Here is a 21990-nt window from a genome sequence, read left to right on the forward strand (position 1 = left end):
ATGTAGTATATATGAAGTATGTATGTAGTATGTATGTTGTATGAATGTTGTGCGTATGTAGTATGTATGTTTTTTTTTTTTTTTTTTACATTCAACACATTAGCCGGATGATAGGACTACTACTGTCCCATCATTGGCTCATGTGTCAATCACTGTCATTGTAGCAGGCATCGTTCGATGGGACTTGTAGTCCCATCGGACGATGCCTGCACACATACATAGACCCCCCGGCAGCCGACACAGACCCCCAGCAGGCCCATACAGACTGCCGGCAGCCGGCACAGACCCCCCCGGCAGCCGGCACAGACCCCCCCGGCAGCCGGCACAGACCCCCGGCAGGCCCGTACAGACCGCCGGCAGCCGGCACAGACCCCCCAGCAGCTGACACAGACCCCCGGCAGGCCCATACAGACCCCCGGCAGGCCCATACAGACCGCCGGCAGCTGGTACAGACCCTCGGCAGGCCCGTACAGACCTCCGGCAGCCGGCACAGACCCCCGGCAGGCCCGTACAGACCGCCAGCAGCCGGCACAGACCCCCGTTAGGCCCGTACAGACCCCCGAGAGGCCCGCACAGAGCCCGCCCGCTCACACAGACACGCACAGTGTCCGCCCACGCACCGCCCACACTCTTCCCCCCTCCCGAACTGGATGTACAAGGAAAGAAAGAGTTTTTTTTAAATCCGATATTTCTGTCCCATTGACTTGAATGGGACCTCCGGTATCAGAATCGGCGATACCCGATACTTTTTGTGTATCGGGCCGATCCAATCCCATCCGATATTTCTGGATATCAGATGGTATCGCTCAACACTAGTTAAAAACAAAAAAAAACTTTGTTGTGTATAGTCCAGTCGTCAATAAAATAAATACAGTATTCACATAATGCCTCCTGAACCGCTCACCAGCTAGTATGTGTACAAGTAAAGACACAGAGGGCTACTAAGTGCAAGGAGGGTGTGTGAACAGATGCTACGAAGGTCCTGATTTTGAAGAACATTTTGTATGGTCAAAATGGGGATATTTAGATAAGTGAGGTTTGGTGATTGGCCAGTCTAAAGAAATATCTTTTTAGGCCACAATTAAAACTGTGGATATTCAAATTGTCCTGGATAGTGCATTCCATTATTGAATAATGTACCAAAAGGCAGAGGATGCAACCACTATTGGGGCCATGCCAACACCGACGCCTAATTCAGCTGTATTTGTGTAAGGGGTTGAAGGTTTTATCCCTTTAAGCTCCCTTTGCTACTATGTATATATAATGCGTGTATATATATATGTATATATCGTTGCTATGAAATTTCATTATTATGCTGTGTCTAGTATGTGTATACCAAGTTATTTGATGTAATATTGTTAATGGGCCACTAGATGGGGCACTGAGGTGTCTATAGGACAATAGAGGGTATAGTGAGAATGTAGATAGTTAATATAGTAGAGGTCACTTAGTTTAAGGGAAGGGAGCTTCCTGGCTAGGGACAGTGAGGGCGAGGACACCCATAGAGCTTAGGTGGCCTCGGGTCCGGGTAAGTTAGATACCCCGCAATGTTATTCAGAAATGAGAGCCTAGTCATCCAGAACATGGGGAGCAGCATCACCACAGCCAGAGCAAGGAGCAGTAAAGTTACAGCTGAAGAGCAAATAGCATATCTAAAGCTACAGACATTTCTAGAGAAGAAACTACATTGGAGTACACGGCAGGACAGATGGGCGGTTTACTTATCATGTGGTAGTTTTTAGTATGGACAGATGCCCTTATGGCCAGGGCAAAATGGCCGGGGAACTCAAAAAGGAAGCCAGGCTGCACGGGGAGAATACCGAGGAAATGTACAGAGCGGTACAACCCAATCTTGAGCCATGTAACAGAGCAAGTAAGGAAGGGAAGGAAGAAGTGTTGTGTGATGTGAATACTGCTGTAAATGCTGTACTGGATCTGGATGTACTGTGAAGTTTCGAGAGTAAAGTTTTGTATTTTGAATTATACTTCGGCTGTGTCTCTGATCATTCATCCACGGCCAAAGGCGACCCAACGAAAAGGAGGGTGGACCTCATTAGCGCTAGAAATGTAGAGGCAAGTGAACTACAAGAGAAATGTAGTGTGTCTGTGAAGGGAGGCCAGGGCTCAGGTGCCCCGGTGTCCTTGGCCATGACTACGACCCTGGCTGACCTTTACAATTGGCATAATCGGCAGGATGCCGACACCTTGCACTGGGGAGGAACCGCACCTTTATATTTGCATCTGAGTATGTACATTGAGCTGAAATGTATTGGGGTGCAATGTACAGTATATATTTCACTGCAATACATGCCTCTGGCCAATTAGAAGCCAACAACTGATGTCATCATGCTTCTTATGAGTGGCGCATGGTCAATAGGAGACATTATACCATGAAGAGGCCTGGGATGGGAACAATATTATGGGAAGGGGCTTACTTCCAAGATAAGCTCTTTTATCTGCTCTGCGAAGCTTTAGCCAAAGAAATTCCTGCTGCCTGCATGACTGTCCAGCAGACCCCTCTGCAATCCATGCAGATACAACATTCCCTTGCCTTTGTTAGCATTATAGTTACAACAAATAGCTTAGGCAGCAGCAACACCTACAGTATATTTTACATGATGGACTAGATGTTTTTTCTGTCATTACAAAAATGTTGTGCACTTCAGTATACACAGACGCACAATCTGAACAGCCAGGTTCTGCTAAACCTAGACTGTTTTGAAGCCAACATATATAGAGAGATGAATGGCACTGGCACCTGAGAAAGCTCACAGTCTAGGTTTATGCAATTAACCAAAGAACAAAGGAATACCGACACAAACTCTTCGTGCTAAAGCAGCAGCCAGTCTCTACACCTGAATCCTTCGGGTGCTCATCCAGAAAAAGACAATTTTGAAGCCAACATATGTAGAGAGATGAATGGCACTCACCAGTCAGGATATGAAACTTTATTTTAAAATCTTCAGTGGGAGAAACAGAACAGGGGTACAGGAGGGACGACAGCCGTTTCGCACAAATGCGCTTCTACGGGTCACATGAGTGAGGGGAAATGACGGAGGATCAAATACTTGTGGTAGGGCAAACTCCTCCCTTCAATAACCCCTCATCCCAACAAAGTTAAAACTTATACAATACAAATGTACAATATCAAGAAATAAAACATGTGCAAATTAAAAACAATTTAACCTGAAATGGAAATAGCACGAGCATGTCTAGTTGGCATGTGACCGCATGAATGCAAATCGCATACTTGCGGTCACGCACACACCTGCTTCTGGAGAATCCTCACAAGTTGTGAGAATTCACAAGTCTGCAGTCACCTAAAGTTGCATTTCGGCATAACGCACTAATGTATATTGCATTAATATACTGTATTAACCCTGAAACAACTAATGGAATGCTACAGCAAATGAAAAAGGATGAATGAAAGCAGCAGATTAGACAATCCTGATCCTTTAACATGCTTCATTACTATTAGCAGCCTGGACTGGAAATGTAAGCACAGAGCATACACAGCTGAATGATCCAGACAGGCGCAGATGTGTGCTCTACTTTGGGACATAACAAGCACCAATCACCTTACAGAGACAGCAGATGATGCTGCCAGTTATGGCTTGAAATATAGCAGAGGGAAGTCCAGCAGCCTGCACACACTTTCCCCCAGATTAGAGCACAGACAATACATAGGTGACTGCAGCTTCAAATTCAGCAGAATTTATCCAGATGGTTGACATCTAAAGATTATTATTAGGAAGTGTCTACAAGTTTGCTTCCTCACTGCAATACAATTCCTGGAATACAACCTGTTCTTTGCCTTCCCATTTCTGCCTGGATAGACCTGTTTTATAGGAGTCGGGGAACTTGATTTCTTCCATATTTTCTCTCTCCATAATACCTGTCTTGTCTGTAAGTACCTGCTACCATCTACAATGTAATATTTCATTATCATTTATTTTAATTCATTGATGGTATTCATTGATAAACCTTGAATTTTAATTTTCCAACTTGAATTGTGTTCTATATTCCATGTACAGGATGTGAAGAATGCTATATATTTCATCAAGAGTATCAAATGTTGTACTTTCTCCTTCACATATATTAGTGTTAGAGGAATCATATCTATATTTTTAGCTGTGTTATGAATTAGGTAGCTTTGTTCAGGGGTCTCCACCTAAGAAATGCCTTCACCTGTTAATCTCACGGGATGCATATTGTCCAGATATTTCTGTATATGGGACAAAATAATGCTTACTACTCTATACGCAATCATAAAAGCAGCACCAAATACAAAATCTGAAACATGCAAAAAAAAAAGCTTATAGAGAGAGCACGTTCTGTTATATGCAGATATTGTGTGTAATTGTTTCTGTAGGTTTATACAAGCTGAGTGGTTAGATAGAGGGTTATTTCTGTACTTTCTATTAATAATCTCATATATTTGATCTTTCAGCATGAAATGAATGTTTAACCCCTTAATGACAGCCAATACGTCCTTTTCCTGACCTGAGATATAAGAGAATAGCATCTCGATACAGGTGACAATCCCGCAGCTGATGGCTGCCCACTATAGCTGACAACTTGCTGTATCACAAATGATTAGTGTTGGCACCATCCAGATCTGTTTAACCCCTTAGTTGATGCTGTTAAAAGTGACTACCTCTAATAAATGGTTAATAGATTGTGGGGGCTTCTGCTTTAATCTAATTTACTCACCGAGATCATAATTGTGTGGTCCTGATGGCCTTAGAGTCTACCGGCTCTAGCGGTCAGTTAGCGACATTTAGGTGGTAAACAAACACTTTTTCAATCCGGCTATACCACTTTGCATTAATTCCTGAAAATCACCTGAAGGGTTAATAAACTACTGACAGCAGTTTTCAATATGTCGAGGGGTGCTGTTTTTAAAATGGTATCACGTTTGGGGTCTTCCAATATATAGCACCCCCAAAGTCACTTCAAACTTGGATCGGTCCCTCAAAAAAATAAATTTAGCAAATTTCCTTGAAAAAATGAAAAATTGCTGCTACATTATTAAACCTCCTAAAAGGCTAATAAAATAAATTAGCTTTTCAAAAATGGTGCTGATGTAAGGCCGACATGTGGGAAATGTTATTTATTAATGTTTTTGTGTGATATGACTATCTGGATTAAAGGGATAATCATTCAACTTTTGAAAATTGCAGTTTTTTTTCATTTTTGTCAAATTTCTGAAACTTTTTATAAATAAACAAAACTTATCGACCTAAATTTACCATTATCATAAATTATAATGTGCCACGAAAAAACAAACTCAAAATCAATGGGATTTGTTGAAGCGTTCCAGAGTTATCACCACATAAAGTGACATTGGTCATAATTTAAAAAATTGGCTCCGTCACTAAGGGGTTAAAGACAGCAAAACAATATTATGCACAAACTAGAATATCCATTGCTTATGTATAATCTTTATACAGCGGCACACACCGCCCCTGCAGCTTTGCAGCGTGCCACAAAGCACCGAAGGCACATTGTGCTATTACATGGTGTTCTGTGCAGCATGGTAGGTTGGAAATATCCATCGCCTGATAATAATTATGTCATGAGATGTCTGATGTGGTTATAAAACTCTGTATGCCTCAATATGAAATTGGAGATAGAATATGCTCCTATAGAAATCTCTAAGTGCTCTGTTTAAATTCCCATGATGACTTTTTGACACAAATGCATATTTTTCGCAGAGCAAAAGTTGCTGGTCTTACATTTTCAGCAAAGTGGGTGGGATTTATAGAAATCTTAAGCTTTTTTTTAAGCTGCAACCATTGAGCTGCGGTGCTTTTTTGAAATTCGCAACGTTTGTTAATCTTGTGAGTATGCTAAGTTTTATGTAGATACTCCCTATAAATTGGTATTAGATGCAAAAAATCCACAGCTAAAAAAAAGCATATGCATTTTCTGTGAATTTGCGCTGCACTGAAAATACTTGGAATACACACGACTGTTTTAATACAGTTTTGTCAAAGGCAAAAACCAGGAAGTATCAAATACAAAGCAATGTTAATTAAAACATGATACGCTAAAAAGAGACAAAAAATGCAGCATCAAAAGTGCGATAAAAACTCGTAAAAAAAAGAAACTCAAAAGCACAGTGGCAAAAACACAAGTAACCAAATGCTAATTCTGTGTTTGCAGGAGTGCAGAAATCTGGGGTAAACCCCTTAAACAGCAATATTTCTGCACAACTCAGCAGTTGCGTAAAAACATTACAACTTTTGGTGTTGACATGACAGTCCTGGGTAGCTACGCCAATATGGGTGTGATGTGGCCAAGGACCCATACAACAACTTCTAGATACAGATGTGCACAAAAACAACCTTTAATCAAGCCTAAATAGTAGACAAAACAACCACATAAACAACAAGCAACCGTGTCACTTATTACACCCTACTATGGGGTACTGATATGAAAGCTGCCTAACAACAGAGGTTGGCACCCTAAACACAATAGAGATTGGTGCCCCCCGTTCCACGATGACTGAACCCTAAAACTCCTAATAGCCCTGAATACGTGCCACATTTGGTCAACCAATTATTCAGAAAAGGAGTGTATAGGGGTTGCCAGATAGGAAGCTCAATAGGCAACAAAGAGAAAAAGTGCAAAAATAGTGCAAAAAAGACAAGACATAAAGTGACAAGTGCATTGGAGTATCTCACTATCTGTCCCCTATAACTGTATGCCGTCCTGTCAGCGGAGGTTGGCACCCTACTGGTCAGCGGAATGGCGCCCCCGCTCCACGACTGCTCACCCTGGAAATACCCTGATATGGCTATCATTCACCACTGGGTGGCACAAATAAGCATATGGAAGGGAAAAAAAAGGCAAATGATCCATTAAAACATTAATATCAATATAACGAACATTATTGATAACAAATAGAGGGATACTCAGATTTTTTGATGTAAGATAGGCAAAAACCTCAACGCATTTCTCCCAACAGGATCATCAGGAGGTGGATAGATAGATATTATGTGGACATATGCGCATATATTGCCCCCCAAATTAGCAAACTTTTTGGGGTTTTTGTTAAACATATAAACTTGTATTATAATTAAAGTTTATTATGGTATGCATTTTTTGGAGTCTAACCAACCCTCAGGGTGACTCCTAATCATAAATGGTTAATCCTGTAGCACGGCGCAAGGATACTAGACGCTGCAATATAATGACTTTAGCATGGAGTTTTTTTCTTTTTACTCCAGGAATTACTATGGTAACAGGAGCGCTCCATTGCTTGCCATGCTGTGATGTCAGCTAGAGCGCCGGCCCATTGTGAGCGCGTCATACGCCGGGGGCGTGGCTAATAACTGACGTGTCTTCCAGTAAAGTTCATATGAACCACAAGAGTGGGGGGATGACGGTAAGGCAGCTACTTTCTTTGCTATAGCTCCCCTGATGAGTGCTATCTAACGAAACACGTCGGGAGACGCAACCTATAAGGCAGGCACACCTGGTATCGTCCACCATGACTCTGTGGCAACGATAGAGGGTACAGGAATGTATGAATTCCACAAGACTGGGTGAGATCTAATAAGTCATAAGCCGCACTAGCATGTGTTTTACGCGGCACTTTGTTATTTGTGCTGGTTATGGCCACTTGGAATGCTCACTGATACAGTGGAGCAGCTTGGTTCCTTTAATGTGATTTGTCATAACGCAATGTTTTCATCTCTGCCTTATTAGCTGCTATTTTATCTAATTATATTGGCCTCCTGATATTTATAATTGTTTCCCTTCACTAATAACAGTGGCCACGGAGGAACTCGTTAGTATGTCAAATACAGGTTCCATTGGTTTTATATCACTGTTTAGTTTTATGGTACAATTATTTTTCATGGGCATAAAAATGAATATGTTTCTCTGGTTAAGCTATATTAGGTTGTACGGCAAAATTTAAATTGAAGAAACTGTATATTAAATTGCTGTGACCCTTCGATATACCACAGATAAACTATTCAATATTGCCAAGAGGCCTATACTCCATACAGGCAGATAGTACCTGTGAGTATTTTTACCTGTGTGTCTTCATGTTTTTTGTGGTTTGTGATTTTTTTTGGTATTTTTCACTGGGTGATTATTGTTATTTTACTAGACTTTGATTAAAAGTTATATTTTATCCATTGCTATCTACTAGCTTTCTCTGCTGCAATGCACCGCACAGCAGAGTAAGGCATCAGATTACAGCATTCAGCTGAAGCACCACTGCACCAGAAAACTCTTGGCTCCAGCTCGATTGGTCTCCACATGAACCTGTATAACTAACAGTCAGTTGATGCATCAGGTGATCTTTTAAGGATGGTGAGAGTGGTCACTACCCACATCAGCAGAACTAGCAGTAATACAATTACATCAGCAGGCTAACGGGGGGGAAACCTGACATTACCCCCGATGGCCTGAAAGGAAAAAAGTTTTAATCCACCACAGATCCAAAAATGGATTGTGACACTCATTTTTTGCAGGCTGATCGCTTCTATAGCATGCAGATCTACATGCTATAGAAGCTGTCAGAGATGCACTCAGTGCACACTAACCTGAGAGACTTCCTGGTCATCACTGCACATGACAGGAAGTCTCTCAGCTCTGGAGACCCAGATGTCGTCATCACGACATCGGTTCTCCATTGCTGCGATTGGACTCCGTGTCATGCCGCAGCATCTCCGATCAAAAGGCAAAGGGGCTGTCAGCACCTCTGCCAGCTCCAGAACGCTGCGATCTTGTTTGATCACAGTGTTCTGGGGGGTTAAAGTGCCGGGAACGGCCGACTGCTAATGACGTACTATTCCGTCCATGGGAATTAAGTCCTAGGTCACATGGACGGAATAGTACGTCTAATGGCAGAGAGGGGTTAAAAATTACATTTCACAAGTTTGAGCGTGTTAAATTTGGTTACATCAGAATAGTGGCTAAAGAACTGAATAAAACAGCAGCTTTTATTCTTTAATTTTTCTCTTCCCTGAAGAAGGAAAAGGATACATGCATGCTGACAGCGCTGTGAGAGGAGAGCTGCAACTATATACATTTTCCTTGAGACAAAGCTCTGCCAGTGCATTAAACAATTTTTTCCCATTCTTCTACCTACCCACCAGTGCATTAAATTGCTTTGCCACACCAAGGTTGTACCGAGCACCTGTGATTGGGATTAAACAGTTGTTTTTTAAATAATGTAAATCATATACACTGTATCTTATAAAACTGTTTGCTTCCTTTAGGGAATCTGCTATTCTCTTCTTCACAAAAGCAATGACTATTTTTTAGAAAGATGAACTTTCTAGCAAGAAAAAGTGTTGGTTGCTTAAAAGTGTGTGAGTCTTACAGTCTATAGTCAGCTTCCTCTGATGCAGGATAATGGTTACACAGTATCCTTTGTAATCACTGACAGAACTGCTCTCTCTTCCTGCCCCACACTGATCTATGTGATTGGTGCAGGGCAGGAGAGAAAGTTACGCAGAAAGTTACATAGATGTGCACAGATGTTGAACGTCCTGAGTAGCTGGAAGACATTTCACCAAGGTAGATGAAGGTGATCAGACACATGCCTGGAAGAAAGTGTAGAAGAAAGTTCAAACTGTGGTAATGTATACATAGCGTTTGTGTGAGTGCGTGCTTGTTGATGTAGTTGAGCTGAGTTTGTTGCAGTTGAGGTGAGTGTGCTGTAGTTGAGCTGTTTATCTGTGTGTGGTGTTGTGATGAATAAACATACCTGTGTGTATTGTAGTTGAGCTGAGTGTGCTGCAGCTGTGTTGTAGCTTTGCAGAGTATGTGTTTTAATAATATAGTTGAGCTGAGTGTGTAGTAGCAGAGCTGTGTGTTTATGTGTAGCTGAGTTTGTGTGTGTGTATATGTGTAGCAGAGCTGTGTGTGTACTATGCCTGAAGTAGTGTTGAGTATTTGTGAGCTGAACAGACCATACATAATGTACATCCTGTAAAGCAATAGGTGTATTATCCACATGCTGTAGGGCAGGGGTGGGGAACCTTCGGCCCGCGGTCTATAGACATGACCTGAGCAGATTCCCAGGGTGCACAGTGCATGTGACAGCAGCTGCATTTTGATGGCTGCTGGCCCCTTAATTTCTTCTTACTCTGCAAGCACGTGCACACAGCGGTCACTACTGTACATGGTGGCACATGCAGTGAAAGATTGCGTTCTGCCAATACAGGACATACTCTGTGGATGGAGTTGCCTGGGGTGCTCTCCTGTCCCACAAAAAGAAGATAACAGTGGCAAAGTCTCCCGTGATGTCGATACCGCAGCCCCAGAGTCTGCTGTGATGTCTATACTGCAGCCCCAGCATCTCCTGTGATATGTATACTGCAGCCCCATGTTTCCTATAATGTTTATGCCAGAGCACCAGCATCTATTGTGATGTCTATACTACAGCGCCATGCCTCTTGTGATGTCTATACGACTGCAGTCCCATATCTCCTGTGATGTCTATGCTGCAGTCACATGTCTCATGTGTTTCTGTATCGCAGTCCCAGCATCTGATGTCTATAGAGCAGACTTGTGTCTACTGTGAGGTCTATACTCTAGCCCCATGTCTCCTGTGATGTCTATATCGCAGCACCATGTCTCCTTAGATGTATATACCACAGCCCCATGTCTCCTGTGATGTCTATATTGCAGCTCCATGTCTCCTTAGATCTATATACCACATCCCCACGTCTCCTGTGATGTCTATATTGCAGCTCCATGTCTCCTTAGATCTATATACCACATCCCCACGTCTCCTGTGATGTGTATACCACAGCCCCATGTTTCCTTTGATTTAAATATCGCAGCCCCATGTCTCCTGTGTTATATATACCTCAGCTCCATGTTTCTTTTGATGTCCTGTCATGTATATAAAGCGGTCTCCCAAGTGATGTATATGGTAGTCTTGGTGTCTCTTATGTGATGTGTATACAGCAGTCTCAGTGTATCCTATGTGATGTACATGGCATTATCGGTGTCTCCTATGTGATGTATACTGCAGCCCCATGACTCCTGTGTTATATGCCTCAGCTACATGTTCCCTTTGATGTATATACAACAGCCCCATGTCTCCTGTAGTTGGTATCCTGCAGCCCCGTATCTATTGTGATGTCTATACCACAATCCCATGTCTCCTGTGATGTATATACTGCAGCCCCATGTCTCCTATGATGTATATACTGCAGCCCCCATGTCTCCTGTGATGTATATAAAGCAGTCTCGTATATGACAGTCTCGGTGTCTCTTATGTGATGTGTACACAGCAGTCTCAGTGTATCTTATGTGATGTACACGGCATTGTCGGTGTCTCCTATGTGATGTGTATTGCAGTCTCGGTGTCTCCTATGAGATGAATATAGAGTAGTCTCAGTGCCTCCTATGTGATTTATACTGCAAATCTACTGATTGAGTTCTATAAGTATAACATGAGCAGTGATGAATTTCCCCCTGTAATGAGACCTGCGGATGTGGCACCGAACAGCTGATCATCAGGAGCAATCCAAGTATCCAGGTTCCCGCTGCAGCTTCTTCGGTAAGCACTATAGCTTGCCGAATAAGTAGGGAGCCGAAGATATTTGCTCATCTCTATTCTTTACAAAACTCATCACAAAGAGACACCTGTGTTCTGGACCGAAACAAATCTGGAAAAGCAGATAGGATAAGCAATATTATCCATACCACCTACCATCACAGTGGCACAAAAGAGGCAACACTCCAGCTGTTACAATAGGGGTGAGTTAATTAAATGTTTGACCAAATATAGGAGGGTAATTTTCAATTTTATCATTTTGTTCGGCCCCTGATGGATGGTATTCAAATGTCTCTTAGCAGAAAAAAAGGTTCCCTACCCCTGCTGTAGAGAAGCACTGACAATGGATATATTAGTTTTTCCACCCTACTGCATTATAACTATTGATATTCACTTCTCTACACTGCCAGGAATGTTTTTTCGTAATTCAAAATATGTTTATCCTCTTTTCTGCTGTCTAAACCTGGGGATCATCTTATAATAAGGTGTGTACTATAGTTCGAAAAAATACAGTATTTGCCTGCACGTAAATTTTCACATGCCTGCCTGCATGATGAGCTCAAAGCATTCTTCTGAAGTATTTTTATATTTATTGGTCCATTCTTTTAAAGATTTATTAGGAGTAAAGAGGAGCTGCAGATACCTCAATGAGGGCGCCAATGAGACTGGACCATCCTCATTTACATACAGTGCTGGAGCAATTAAAATGGTATTATTTGGGTTTTCAGGGGGAGTCAGGAGATAATAGACACATTGCCGACAGGTTCCCTTTAAGTGAAATGAACTGTTAAACATATTATAGCATTACAGAGCAATCAATCGGAGAAACGTAATCCACATTGAAGATAACCTGAATTCTATTTATTTATAATCTATGAATCACTAAGAAAAGATGTCACACGTAATAGCTTTCTTCCGGAAAAGATTACCCATAACAGCCCAAGAATTCTGTATATCTAAAAGCTTCATCAGTGTATTCGGTATAAAAGATATAAAGCATTTACAATTTAAAGTAAATTTATTTTTAGAGCAGTTAAAGTGAGTACTACAATAATACATTACAATGATATTTATAGATCCAACACTGTGAGCTGAATAATATCTCAGACTGGCATTCTAGCAGTAGAAGCTTCATTTGTCTGAGACAGAGCTCCAAATCCCCTGCCAGATGTAAAGTGAAATGATTAAAATCTCCCATCGCTAAGGTGAGCTTGGATGCTTACTATAGAATGTGCAATTATCGTGTTCTATGTACAAGAATAGTACATTAGTACCAGTGGCGGATTAAGTGGACTATGGGCCCGGGGCTGTTCATAAAACCTGGTCCCCTGTACCCCCCTTCCCACCTGAGCGCTGCGGTCCTCGTGCGGGAATTGACAGCCGTACGGACCGCAGCACTTGGTTTGCTGCGGGTCCATACGGAAAACCCGCCACCATTCCACCACGTGTGGACATGGCCTAAAAAGACGTTGCACATAAGCTGTAGGCCTACGGCCAATACACACAAAATCGCCCAACGTGATCCTGGCCATAGGGGATCCACTTTAATGTCCCCACTTTAATTTGAAGTCCCCTTACTTCATCCATTGCAGTCCCCTATCACCCACTCACTTCATCTGCAGTGCCCCTTCATCATATGCAGCCCCACTCACCCCCCCTTCATCATGTGCAGCCCCACTCACCCCCCTTCATCATGTGAAGCCCCCACTCATCCTCCTTCATCCTGTGAAGCCCCCATTCACCCCCTTCATCCTGTACAACCCCAGTCACCCCCCTTCATCATATACAGCCCCGTCATCATATACAGCCCCCAGTCACCCCCCCGTCATCATATACAGCCCCCAGTCACCCCCCCGTCATCATATACAGCCCCCAGTCACCCCCCCGTCATCATATACAGCCCCCAGTCACCCCCCTTCATCACATACAGCCCCCAGTCACCCCCCTTCATCATATACAGCCCCCAGTCACCCCCCTTCATCATATACAGCCCCCAGTCACCCCCCTTCATCATATACAGGCCCCAGTCACCCCCCCGTCATCATATACAGCCCCCAGTCACCCCCCCGTCATCATATACAGCCCCCAGTCACCCCCCCTTCATCATATACAGCCCCCAGTCACCCCCCTTCATCATATACAGGCCCCAGTCACCCCCCCTTCATCATATACAGCCCCCAGTCACCCCCCTTCATCATATACAGCCCCAGTCACCCCCCTTCATCATATACAGCCCCCAGTCACCCCCCTTCATCATATACAGCCCCCAGTCACCCCCCCTTCATCATATACAGCCCCCAGTCACCCCCCTTCATCATATACAGCCCCCAGTCACCCCCCCTTCATCATATACAGCCCCCAGTCACCCCCCCTTCATCATATACAGGCCCCAGTCACCCCCCCTTCATCATATACAGGCCCCAGTCACCCCCCCTTCATTGTGTACAGCCCCCACTCACCCCCCCTTCATTGTGTACAGCCCCCACTCACCCATTCCCCCATTTAATTCATTTTATAAATAAAAAAAAATAAAAAAAGTTCCCCATACTTACCTCACAGCCGGCTCGCTCCCCAGCAGCGCCTCTGCTTCCAGCATCCTCCGGGACATGTCGGCGCGTGCACGATGACGTCATCACGCACGCCCGACATCTGACCCGGAAGTAAAGCCGGAGCTGAGCAGCCGTCAAGGTGACGGCCGTGCACAGCTCCCGGCCCCTCATAGAATGTGACGCGGGCGGCTGTCTGCTGCCGGCGGCGTCACAGCACAGGGCACGGCCGGCCCTGTACAGGTGCTGGGGGAGCGGTCCGGGGGGCATTTGCCTCTCTGCCACCCGGCCCAGCCCGCCCCTGCCCCTGGGCCCCCAAAAAACCTTGGGCCCGGGGCGACCGCCCCATCCGCCCCTATTAAGATCCGCCATTGATTAGTACAGTAATTGGCAGCCATTGTCCACTATAATTTGACTATTTCTATGTAGGGGATCTAGAGCTTTATAACAGAAAAATAGTTTTACCGGCTAGAATGATATTTACAGCGGCTGAAATAAGTATTGAACCCATCACCAATTTTCTAAGTACCATATATATCTGTGCATAAGCCAACCCGAGTATAAGTCGACCCCCCTAATTTTGCCACAAAAATCAGGGAAAACTTATTGACTCGCATATAAGCCTAGGGTGGAAAATGAAGCAGCTACAGGTAAATTTCAAAAATAAAAATAGATACCAATAAAAGTAAAATTAATTGAGACATCAGTAGTTAAATGTTTTTGAATATCCATATTGAATCAGGAGCCCCATATAATGCTCCATACAGTTCATGATGGGCCCCTTAAGATGCTTCATACAAAATACACCCCATATAATGCTGCACAAAGGTTAATAATGGCCCCCATAAGATGCTCCATAGAATAATATGCCCCATATGCTGCTCCATAAAGGTTATGGCCCCATAAGATGTTCCATAGATTATGCCCCATAAAATGCTCCATATATTATGCTCCATAAGATGCTCCATAGATTATGCCCCATATGCTACCCCATAAGATGTTCCATAGATTATGCCTCATATGCTGCGCCATAAGATGCTCCATAGGTTATGCCTCCAAATCACACCTGAGCAATGCATGTGATTAGTTTCTCCATACAGGAGGCATCTTGAAGCTGTTGTCACCAACATAGGCTTTTGTATGAAGTATTAAATACATTTCAGTAAACGTGTTCAATACGTTTTCCCAGTATAATTTCTCCTTATTACACATAACTTAATTTATGGACATCTTTGGTTTGATTTCTTTATCTGAGTGGAGTGAATGGGTTGTTATTGACATCTGGTGAGAATTTCATGTCAATAGCACCTTTAGTAATTTATTTGCTTAGACAATTGGTGACGTGTCCAATACTTATTTCAGCCACTGTAGATTAAATTGCACCTATTCACTTACCCTAAATGTGTAGAAAATCGTGCAAACTTCATCCCCACAAGTTCAAACTGCTTATGGTGCCCATTTCTAATGTGTTCAGTTCTTACTCTCCTGATCTGCAACTTGTCATCTACTTCTTTTCAGTGGACGAGTTTCTCTTCATCAGCTTTCTGCCAGCACTATAGATGCTTGACCTTTCCACAGCCAATCACTAGGTGATGCTGAAGCAGTAGGCATGAGATCACTAATTGCTTGCAGCTGTCACGTGCGCTAACGTCATTACATTACTAACGTATTCTAGGAGCAAAAATTATGAAAGGTGGAAAAGTGATGATGAAACAAGGGAGGGTGCGCAACTGATGAGTTTATTATTTTTTTCTGAGAGGCAGCTCATAGGCATAAAATCTTGTACACTGAAAATGCCTTTAAGTTGAGCTACACTGTGTGACCCTAGAAATGAGTTGTAATCATGATATTTAATACTATATTTACTTTGTACCACATACCAGAAGTCGAGTTTTGTATATTAGAATACCCTTTAACTATTTCACAGGAATAGTACTGTGTAGAAAAAATGCTGAATGTATCGTCATTAGTGTTGAGCGATACCATCCGATACCGTGAAGTATCAGATTGGATTGGATCGGACCGATACCCAAAAAGTATCGGGTATCGCCGATTCCGATACCGGAAACCCCATTCAAGTCAATGGGACAGAAATATCGGAATTAAAAAAACCCTTTCTTTACTTGTACATCCAGTTCGGGAGGGGGGAAGAGTGTGGGCGGTGCGTGGGTGGACACTGTGCGTTTCTGAGTGTGCGGGGTCTGTACGGGCTTCTCGGGGGTCTGTGCGGGCCTCTCGGGGGTCTGTGCGGGCTGCCGGGGGTCTGTGCGGGCCTGCCGGGGTCTGTGCGGGCCAGCCAGGGGTCTGTGCGGGCTGCCGGGGGGTCTGTGCGGGCCTGCCGGGGGACTGTACGGGGTGCCGGGGGTCTGTATGGGCCTGCCGGGGGTCTGTGCGGGCTGTTGGGGGTCTGTACGGGCCTGCCGGGGGTCTGTGCGGGCTGTCGGGGGTCTACATGCTACATACTACATACATACTTCATATATACTACATTCATACAACATACATGCATACTACATACATACTACATACATACATACATACATACTACATGCTACATACATACTACATATATACTACATTCATACAACATACATACAACATACATACTACATATATACTACATTCATTCAACATACATACATGGTACATACTACATACATACTGCATACATACAACATACATAAAACATGCTACAGACATACAACATACATACTACACACAATACATTCATACATTCATACAATACATACATATAGACATACAGTACATATAACATAGAGTACATACTCACCATCACTTGCTTGTCACTTTGATCCCCGAAGCCAGTGTCATCTTTAAAAAATATTAAAATAACAAACAAGCGATATACTCCCTGATCCGCAGAAATCCACGAGTGTCCCACGACGATCTCCCGTGGAGAACAGCAGCATCAGCTGATGCGACCGCTCTCTAGGGGCCCCAGGAATACAATGACGGGAGCTAGGTATCCTTCCGCACTGTATTCCTCCGCCACTGTAAAAAAATAGTCCCTAGTCTCACTTTTGGCATTGCTGTGTGAGAAAGTTCCCACACAGCTTTTGCCATAAAGTGAGACCAGTGAACCATAGTAACCTCTCAGTGATGCACTGCAGGAGATTGTCGTGGGACACTAATCCCACTGCTTTTACACTAAAGAATTGTGGTCTTGGATTATGATTACTATGCCATAACATTAAATGAAGGAATGCCCCTTTGAAGAGATCAGGTCAAAAAAAGCCACTTTTTGCTGTTATATAATTTCTGCTTTTTTCTGTTTTAATACAAATCTGTTTAAAACTCCTCTGCTTAATAACCCAGGGAGCAATATGGGTCACCCTCCCAGGGCTGTGGGGTACTTGGTACCGGGCCGGTGTCAGGGGGATGTGTCACAGCAGCGGTGACCCGGTCCATGGCCCTGGGCGCCCAAGCAATGGGGGGATGTAGTTAATGGTAGAATAGTTTGTGACGCCTCCCGTGGTGTTTGGCAAACATGGTGTTAGGCCAACGCTGCATACAGATCCGCTGGGACTGATGGCATGTGCAGCTTAGATGGTAAAGCTCCTCACAGGTAAAGCTGTAGTCCCAGGGCAGTGTAGATGTAGCTGGCACGGGGATGTAGCAGTGCCGAAAGCGTAGGGATCAGACAAGACACAGCGGTTGTAGTTTCTGTACCTTTACTGAGTATATGCAGTCCAGGGTCCTGATTACAGATGGTATGGAGCAGGTTAGCCTGGAAGCAATTCAGGATTCTCTCTCACAGATGGGCTGTGCAGTCTCCTTTCCTAGTGCTTTGTAATGTGAAGCACCCCAGTCCTTAGTTACTCTGAAATGCCTCTTCTCCGATGTTCCTAGAACGTTACTTGTTTGACAGACAGCTGTAGCCTCTCTCGGGGACTCCTCTCCTGAGTCCTGGCTCTCTATATAATTACTGTTGTGTCCCAAGTCTTTTGGTGGGAGCAGGGCATTTACAGCCTCCTACTCCTCTGGTATCTGTGGCAGGACCGTCAGTGTCCGTGCCACCGTGGAGACCAGACTCCAGTTTGTGCGCTCTCAAGCTGAGGGAGCTCGCCTCCTGCAGCTCAACCTTTTAGCTTCGTTCTCCACGTTGCTCACTTCACCCTTCGCAGACTATCACTCCACTCCTAACTCTCGGCCCCCAGAGGACGCCCTTCCCCTACATCCTGGTTCAGAGTTCCCCCTGCTGGCCTGGAGTGGAACTGTGTTGCATGTATGACTGTGAGAGAGACCCATCATTGCCTCCAAGCCCGGCATTACCCTCCCCTGGAGGAAGGCAAAGCCAGTGTGGCGACCATACTCCTGGGGGCACCACATTCCCCCCTAGTGCAAGTCAGCACTCCTGGGCTGAACAAAAACATGAATAACATATAAACAATTGAACAATAATAATTTGTACAAGATTTGAAAAAGGGAAAAATGTACAAAAACCAAGAGCTCAAAAATGGTTCTATGATGATAAGTCCAGCATCAATGTCCATGGTCCATTCCTGGCAAATGGTAAACTATTTATAAATAAAGTTTTTGACCACACACAAGTCCTGTGGTTCAGTGTTCATGAACAAAACTTAGCAATTTCCAAGGAAACTCTTACAGGTTACCTGTAGGCACAAAACTTAGAAAACAGTTACATATTTACATTCAATTTCAATATTCACATGTTACTATAGATGCGGAACCTAATTGGCAGTACACCCTGTGTGGTACAAGTGGATCTGCGTAACACTGGGACTGTAGTGGGTCTTACTGTTTGTCTGGTTCTAACTACTGGTGTTGTGTGCACTGCTCTGGAAACACTCCTAGTAATTCTACATGGCACAGGGATACGTGATGGTCTGGGAACTCTTGGACTCACCATAGGTACTACAGGTTCACCACTGGCAGGGCGAGGGTTCTCTGGCTCCACTGCTGGTGTGGCATCTGCTACCAGATTCTCCTGATTTTCAGGGTCCTCTTGAGCCCCATCTTCCTGTGCTACTACTTGGGGAAACAACAACACCGGTACCACTACCGCATCATTAACTCTAGTCCAATTCGCGGGAAACTCTCCAAGCACTGTGTTGACCTTCTTTTCTTCCTCCACAGGTGGGACGTTAGCTGGTTCTTCCGCTCTTTCCTTCAACTGGTCAGGGCACAGCTTCAGGTGGTCTCTGGAAATGGCTGCCGAGGTCTCTCCTCCATCTTTGCTATCAAGGCAGACTTTAGTATTATCAAAGTTCGAAGGCAGGATGGTATAGGGTTCAGCCTCCCATTGGTCATCCAGCTTATGCAATCTTCTCTTCCTCTTCAAGACTTGTTCTCCCGGTGAAAAGGGAATGGCAGGTGCATTTTGATTGTAAAGCCTTTCCTGCTTCTGTCTTGCCTGGGCCAGACTCTTCTCCACACACTCCTGTACTCTTCTATACTGCTGCTGCCTCTCCTTGTCCCAGTCAGCTTCTGGCGACGTTACTTCAGGCGTCAGGACTCCCATGTCCAAATCCACAGGCAGCCTACCTGGTCTCGCTCTCATCAGGTGTGCTGGAGTACAGTTTGTAGAGTTCACTGGGATATGGTTGTAGAGGTCCACCAGATCGGGCAACTTTTCTGGCCACAGATTTCTCTCCTCCAAGGGCAATGTCTTCAGTAAATCGATCACTACCTGGCTCATCTTCTCGCACATGCCATTGGTCTGTGGGTGATACGGTGTCGTCCGGATATTCTTACAACCATACTGGTTACAGAATTCATGAAACACTTCTGCCACGAAAGCTGGACCTTGATCAGTAAGCTCTCAGGGTACCCATGTGGTCTACAGAAGTGCAGTTGGAACGCTCTGGCTGCCGTTCTGGCAGTTTGATCTTTGACAAGCACAACCACCAGGAATCTTGAATAGTGGTCCACAATGGTAAGGGCATAGAGGCAGCCTGACCGGCTTGGAACCAGCTTCACATGGTCCAAGGCCACCAGCTCAAGTGGTTGTTTGGTAATTATTGGCTGCAGGGGAGCTCTCTGGCTGTTCCGATCCTTTCTGCGCAGGTTACACTGTCCACACTCCCAGCACTTCTCAACGGCCTTCCTCATGCCAGTCCAGTAGAACCTCTCTCGGAGCAATACTTCCAACTTCTTCCATCCAAAGTGTCCAGCTCCATTGTGGTATGCCTCCAGTACCATTGATGCATCTCTCTTTGGGACTACTACCTGCCAGACTAGCTCATGAGTGCGGGCATTGATACTTCTCCGACACAGCTTCCCTTCATATAAGAACAGCCGACCTTTCTCCTTCCACAACTGATGAGTTTCTTCAGGAGCATTCAACTCTGGGCATGAGTCACCTTGTGTCAGCAGCTCTTTCACCAGGCGGACTGCGGGGTCATTATCTTGCGCTTCTGCCCAATCAGGGTTTCAGGGAATTCAGGGTGACTTTTCTCAAGCCAGACCGCCAGTCTCTCACTCCCTGAACACGTTGGGCCGCCAATGGCCGGTGGAAGGGAGGCAACTCTACCTCTTCCAGAGCCTCAGGGTCTTCTCCTGCATCTGGCAGACTAGGTATCCTGGATAGTGCATCAGCATTGGCATTCTTGTGCCCTGCCCGGTACTTGATGGTAAACTCATAATTGGATAACCGAGCCATCCATCGCTGCTCCAGTGCTCCTAGCTTGGCAGTGTCCAAGTGGGTCAACGGGTTGTTGTCCGTGAAGATTGTAAATTTGGCCGAAGCTAGGTAATGCTTGAACCTTTCGGTGACAGCCCAGACTATGACAAGGATCTCCAGCTTGAAAGAACTGTAATTATCAGGGTTCCTCTCAGTGGAACGCAGCTTCCTGCTGGCGTAGGAGATCACTCTCTCTTTTCCATTCTGTACCTGCGACAGTACTGCTCCTAATCCCACGTTGCTGGCATCCGTGTACAGCACAAAGGGTTTGTCATAATCTGGGTAGGCCAGAACTTTGTCACCTGTGAGGGCCATCTTCAGTCTGGTGAAGGACTTCTCCAATTCTTCAGTCCATTCAAACGTGGAATTCTTTTGCTTGCCTTTCTTGGACTGCCCCACCAGAAGGTTTTGCATCGGGGTGGCTATTTCAGTAAAGCCTTTGATAAATCTCCGGTAGTAGCCTACCAGTCCCAGGAATTGGCGTACCTCATGGAGTTTGCTGGACTGCTTCCAGTCCCGGATGACCGTGACCTTGTCAGGATCTGGTGCCACACCTTCTGCACTGACCACGTGACCAAGGTACTGGACCTTAGGCTTCAGGAGGTGACATTTGGAAGGCTTCACCTTCAGGCCAAAATTGGACAAAGCTTCACATACTTCAGCCAGGTGTTCCAGATGCTCTTCATAGGTCTTGGAGAAAACAATGACATCATCCAGGTACAACAGGACTGTCTCAAAGTTCATGTGTCCCAGGCAGCACTCCATCAGCCGTTGAAATGTTTCTGGAGCAGTAAAGAGCCCAAACGGCATATAATTGAACTCACAGAGACCCATTGGAGTATTAAATGCAGTTTTCTCCTTGTCTGCCTCTGCCACAGGAACCTGCCAATACCCACTGGTGAGATCCAAGGTGGAGAAGTAATTAGCAGTTTTAAGTGCAGCTAAGGATTCTTCAATCCTAGGTAATGGGTAGGCATCTTTATGTGTAATGCTGTTAATTTTCCTGTAATCAACACACATTCTCATGGTACCATCCTTTTTCTTTACAAAAACAATTAGAGCTGCCCATGGGCTACAACTGTCCCTAATGACCCCAGCTTCATTCATCTCTTTCAACATACTCTTAGCACATTGGTACTGTGTTGGGGCTATAGGTCTGTACCTCTCTTTTATAGGTGGATGGTCTCCTGTGGGGATATGATGTTGGACCCCTTTTGCCTGCCCAAAATCTAGTGGGTGTTTGC

General features: G+C 44.6%; 1 protein-coding gene across 1 annotated transcript in view; it reads left to right on the forward strand.

Annotated features, from left to right (window-relative positions):
• The first annotated feature begins 3665 nt into the window (after positions 1–3665).
• Positions 3666–21990, forward strand: part of LOC141101407 (parapinopsin-like) — a 428410-nt gene continuing 410085 nt past the window's right edge. The window contains exon 1 of the mRNA XM_073590484.1: positions 3666–3906. The gene's annotated coding sequence lies outside the window, so the exon portion shown is untranslated. The remainder of the gene's footprint in view (positions 3907–21990) is intronic.

Source organism: Dendrobates tinctorius, unplaced genomic scaffold (genome assembly GCF_039654945.1).
Source record: "Dendrobates tinctorius isolate UK_male_01 unplaced genomic scaffold, ASM3965494v1 ptg000117l, whole genome shotgun sequence".
NCBI classification, from domain to species: domain Eukaryota; kingdom Metazoa; phylum Chordata; class Amphibia; order Anura; family Dendrobatidae; genus Dendrobates; species Dendrobates tinctorius.